Source organism: Pezoporus occidentalis, unplaced genomic scaffold (genome assembly GCF_034315485.1).
Source record: "Pezoporus occidentalis ecotype Australia unplaced genomic scaffold, CSIRO_AGI_Poc_V1 ctg75, whole genome shotgun sequence".
Lineage (NCBI taxonomy): Eukaryota > Metazoa > Chordata > Aves > Psittaciformes > Psittacidae > Pezoporus > Pezoporus occidentalis.
Window position 1 is genome coordinate 2,148,284 of NW_026916104.1, and position 6,036 is coordinate 2,154,319.

Sequence of the window (6,036 nt, forward strand, 5' to 3'; positions counted from 1 at the left end):
GATGGATGTTTTAGTGGGTGGAGCTATGACAAATTAAGCCATTTATTTAGTAACAGTACTTGGGTTTTTTCTCTTTCACATGCAGTTGTACACCCAATTAAAAAAAGAGGAGTACAAATGTTGACTGGCTACACGGATCTACATCTGAAATAGAAATAAGAGTTTCTGAAGTGCTCTACCAAGTTATCAATATTTTAACAGCTTTTAAAAGCTGTTTTATATTAGGCCAGATACTTTCAGGACTGTAGGCTCTACATTCACTCCACATTAACTGTAGTATATTTTAAGACATTTTGTTTTCACATTCATATGGGCTTAGAAGAGTGTCCTCTGATCATCATATCCACAATCACTTTTAGCTGAGAGTTAAAGAATTCCTTTTTATAACTCACCAGCCAATGTTCAAATACACTTAGAGAGTTGTTGTTCATCCACCCAAGGCTTTTATTAAAACCTCTACCATCATAATTTCTGCATTATGTTACAGAAAAATGAACTTCCATTACAGATCCTGGTAAGCAGAACAGTTTTTAAAGTGAATTTTTCCATGATTGCCCAGCTCCCCATTTCATGACTCATGCATTCCTTCCAATCATATTATTCATCACTCCTTTTCATGAAGGCAAGAAATTATAAATGATTACCATCTTGAGTTGTCTGAGTACAGAAAAATAGTATCTTTAGAATCAATGGACAACTCTACTCCATAGATCAGCTACTTATTCAAAATATGTTTCACTGAAAATGCAGAATATGCCTTCAGATGTGACTGTAGTTTTACTAATTGTTTTAAGAATGTAATGCATGCACATGCATACAATAAAATCTCTCTAAGAAAGAGCCTCAAAGAGTAGTACTGTAGATATTAGGTGATTAAAGAGAACAAAAGGCAATTTTTTTCAGATCATTACCAAAATATGCTTCTCACTCCCAAATTATTTTTACATTTACTCCAGGTAATGCAGGTATTTATTAAGAACAAGTAAGCACAGTAAGGCAAACAGAACTCTATCATATGTGAATGAAAATGTTAAGGAAATTATCTTTTTAACCAATTAAGGAACAGACAGCATAGACCTACCATGGAAAGGAGCTGCATAGTAGAGAAATAAATCAGTTCTGTGGAGAAAGTGAAAAAAAATAAATTTATCTAGTCAAATAATTGCAACAATTTCATTTGTTGGCTGCAAATCGGGAGAAGTTTCAAAGAAAAGCTTATACATCAAGTTTCTAGATTACCTGTACACACCAACTGTATCTATACCAATAGATACTATAATTTCAGAGGAATAACTTCTTGTTTACCTGAATCTACAAATCATATAAACGTCACGCTAAAGCTCATTGTACAAAAGTTTTAATTTTTGTAGTATTAATCTAAAACCTCCCAACTTTTGTATCAAACATTAGAATTGAAATAAATATGATAAAACGGGGCAATCCCAGATGCCTATGTTCTTTGGAAACTCCAGTCAACTGAAACATGGCAGTTATTCTCACAAGAGGAATAATATAAACAACAACCAAAAAAGGGAGAATAACAAAGCTCTTTGCATTTGGTATACTTGCTGGTTTTGCAGCAACTATAAGGGATGTTTTTAATGTTTGTTGATCCTCACAACAGAGGAACATTAAATCCAGCTATAACCATATGTCAAATGCAAGAGCCTGGGATAAAGAAAATAGTCTAAAATTAGTGTTTACTAAATATAATGCTGTAAGAGAATACATTCATCAACTTCAGTGCCACTATCAGCTTGTCGTAAGTTAAACTCAAATGTTTACAAGATAAGAATTTCAGCTGAAAGGAAAAACATGTTTCAGTAGAGACAAGTCACCACACTAGGCACAGCCTTTTCCACTGAACTTTTTACATTTTCACTTTATTGCTGACAAGATGTTAGAGGCTCTTCCTGGTAGGTATTTTAACATATATGGTAAGATATTATCCCTACATGTGGGAGAATAAAGTATGGTGGTGGTATTCCACAAGTGTGCAAACTTTATGCCAGAAGGGGGAAGTTAAACTAGCAAAACTGATTTTTAGCTTCTCTCAGCACTGGAGACAGAAGTATGCATGAACAAGACCAAGCTATTCTGATTACCACTTTGCTAGTATTTTGCATCTGAGGTACATGTTTGTTTCTAGTATAAACAAACTTACAAAGTGCTCCTGACCTAGACTTGACTTAACTCATTAAAACGTGCCAATGAGAAGGAGAATCATCACAAACTTTCTGAATTTCAGGTAGATAAACTCAATAAGCTACATTTCTGATGTGGCTGGTCATCTTCTTTTAGGTGCTACTCATTTCCTGCAGTTAACACTCATTCAAAACCAAACCAAAACAAAATATTGCTTAGTTTATATAATAGTCACTTCCATTACTGAAACACAACTAGCTACTGTAATTACCATGAGGATTTCTTTTCACTGCCTGCAAAATAGGAGGCATTTCCTCTCCAGGAAAGGTTATAATGATATGTGGACAGTTTGTCAGGTGATCTTATGAAAATCATGCAAAAGAAATGAGGAGATACTGTAAAACAAACAAAAAAAAAATTAGATTGCAGTTTACACTATGAATATCTGAGAACCCATGTTCTGCATAAAACTATAAAACAGTGAAAACAGTACAAATAGAACAGAAGAGCTACATGTGTGTAGCCAGTAATAAAGCTGCTTACTGTTAAAAAGGCTTTCATGGAACAGACTGTTGGAGTTCAATATTCAAGTTAAAATTCACAACTTACTATGTGAATGTTTAACCACACAGCTGTATATCTTCTAATGTTCTTTCAGATTAAAAAAAAAAAAAAAAGTAACTCCTTTCACTCTAAAGAAGAGGGTATTTTAGTAATAGGATGATACAACTCTGCTATTGCTTTCAGATGTCCAACACAAAAGACCCTGTACTTATCATCATACTATTAATTCCTACGATTACATTATTTCCTCTCAAACTCACATCTCTCTACAGCTCCTATCTCCCTATGGGATCCAGTTACTGCTTAATCCTTTTTGACCATGGTAGAGTGCAATCCTGGACCTAGCATGTAATATCTTGCTGCCTTTACCTTTTTCCTCCTGCAGACATCTTCTTTCTAGGCAGTACTGCAAAATTTTTTTTGTGAGATAAACAGAATCTCTGCTAGTTTGAGATTTTTTGTCCTTTAGGTTTGGTTGTTTTTTTTTTTTGGCAGAGGTCTTACTACAAACTATAGTTTAACATAAACTTGTCCTTTAAGTAACATTTGTAACATTTCTTTTTAAAACACCATGCTTTCTTCACCATAAGCCCTGATCAGTCCTACATCCTTTACCACAGACTTTCAAAACACATTTCAAAGCAGGTTCCCTACAAAGTGAATATTTCTTTCACAATGCCAGTGTATGTGTTTGGTTACAAATACTGGAGTATTTCTCTAGTATTTCCTTCAAAAGAATTTTTTAAATACTTTTAAAGTTTGATTTGAGAGAGTGCTGATCCCTATTCTGTGAAGCAAGCTAGCATCATTAGGATGACAAAATCAAGTCTTATTGTGGCAAGAAGAAACATCATTTCGTGTCAACAACACACTGCTATTGATCTGAACTCCTCCTTGCCTCACGGGTGAAATAACAAGTTCCTACACACAGACTCTCTAAGCATACCAATGGAGGAGAGAGGCAAGAAAAATACTAAAAATGGCTGTATTAAAGATACAACAGGAAATATATGACTCATGAAATGTAAATTCTTTTATCTGTATGGAATAAATTGAAGAAGAGCTTAATATGGCTTCTGCATTTTCTATGGAGTTAGATTAGAACAGAAATACACCTACCAATAATACACCAGATTTAGGCTTTCCAACAAGCATCTCCTAACTGTTCAGCAGTCTTTGTGAAACAAGCCAGCTTCATTTTTATTACCTAATATGTGAATATTCACATTTTTAAAATGACACCTTATTATAGCATCCTGGTTCGTTGTTTCTGTCAGTGTATGGTGGGGAACTGATTGAACATACAGCGTAAATTATCCTTTCCCATCACAGGTAGGACCCCTTTAAAACAGAGCTAAGAACATTCTGTCAACACAGATAGGTTCATTCTTTCACCATCTTTGAAAAACAGACTGCAATTTTCAGAAAAAAAAATAAACCCCATATCTTTCTTCTTAAAAGATACAAAAAGGAATAAAACCATAGTTAGTCATGCAACATCAATATAAATACCACTTTGCACATGAATAGTTCTTTTTCTAGAACTTAAAGCTGTGACTTTAAGCAAATCTGCTAACCAAAAAAAAAATGCAGTGAGATGAAATACTACTTATGTTGTCTAATTGAACCAAAAATTTAAGCTAATTTCAAACACTTCTGTAGCACTGAAGTTAGCATGCTAGAATTCCACAGTCCATCTCTAAGAACATGAACAAAGTAATATACAAGGCATAAAAAATTATTTCAAGATAACTTACTTTTTAAAATACTTAAGTGTAGGGAACAAAGCTATTTTCATACCACATCCAGAAAATGGATGAGGTGTGAAAGAACTCTCTTGTTTAATGTGACCTTTGGCTGTACTTTCACTTGTCATCATTATGAAGTAGCTACTTTCAGTGCCAACACATAAGCTGCGTTATATTACCCTATAACAGTAGTAGCACGTCTTTCAGGAAGTGTTTCATACTCCAAGAAACTGGTGGCAGAATGCATTGACAGCACTTACCTTTGTAACTGCTTATAATAGGTCTTATTCAACAGTAAGACCTCATTTAAACAAGGAACTGAGAGTGACTGTACTAAATTTCATAGAGCATGTCACATAAACTAGTATATGTTGAGGAACTCCCTCGGAGTTCTCAGCTTCAGTGAAAACATTCAAATAAGGAGAAATGTAAATTTGAGATTGGAACTCTGCCCCAAATAATAATATTCAGAGCTTTGTTACTATGCACAGACCAAAAATACTGCAACATACTTGACTTTCCTTAACGTCTATAATTAAGAAAATACTTCTTAAAAGCAAATGAATTTGAAATTCAAGTAAGATTAATAGAACAAATACAACAAATTTATGCTTTACACAATGGTAGCAAGCGACAGAGTAAAAAACAGTAGCTATCATTATCTGAAGCTGTTCATCTAACACCATAGAGAAAAACCATTGATACATACTGTACACACATTTTTATCCATGTATATAAATCAAAGGAAACAGCTTCCTTTAAGGCAAGCATATGAAGATACTAAAGCAAGATACAAATTAAATATTCATACATTCAATATTTCAAAATAAGGAATTTGGATATACACATGCATAATTTAAGTTCTATAGTGAAACCTGTCTACAGAGGCCATTTCTACTGTATTTCAACAACACTGAAACTTGAAATGTACAATGCAGCCTTTCCATGCTGTGTTAAAACTTTAAAGTATAATAGTAATTCATTTCAAGCACTAAACATAGAATAAAGGCCTCATTATGCACACAGCACTTTTGCAGATGAACTGCTGCTTTGCCCTATTCATTAAAGCCCTGAAACAGGGCTGTCAGTCACAGCACTCTCCTGCAAGGTGGCTTTACAACTGCCCAACAGGTTACTCATTAGGAACTGAGGTCAAAAAGGCAACTTGAGCTAACAGGCTCATCAGTCCTGAAAAAACCCACCAGTCAGAATTGACTCCAAGTCAAATTCTCATACCAGGCACCTGTTCTAAACTCCACAGAGCTGGTGCTCATACACAAAGCCTAGAGCTGGCCCCTTAAACTGTTTTTATACGTTCACTCAAGCCTCTTTGGAGTAAAAGATTAGAGTTTAGGCCTTTTTATTGTCAAAGGAAAGCAACACAGACTTCACAATAGTATGTTGTGCACTAGGAACTACGAACAGAGAACCTGGTTATATAAAACAGAGATGTTAAATTTTCGGAGCTTATAAATTCTTATGCATGCAAAAAAACACTGTGGGACATGGGAGAACCCTTCTACCCAATTTCCCCCCTTGAAATACATCATCTTCTGCATGGGTCTGCTCCTCCTCATAC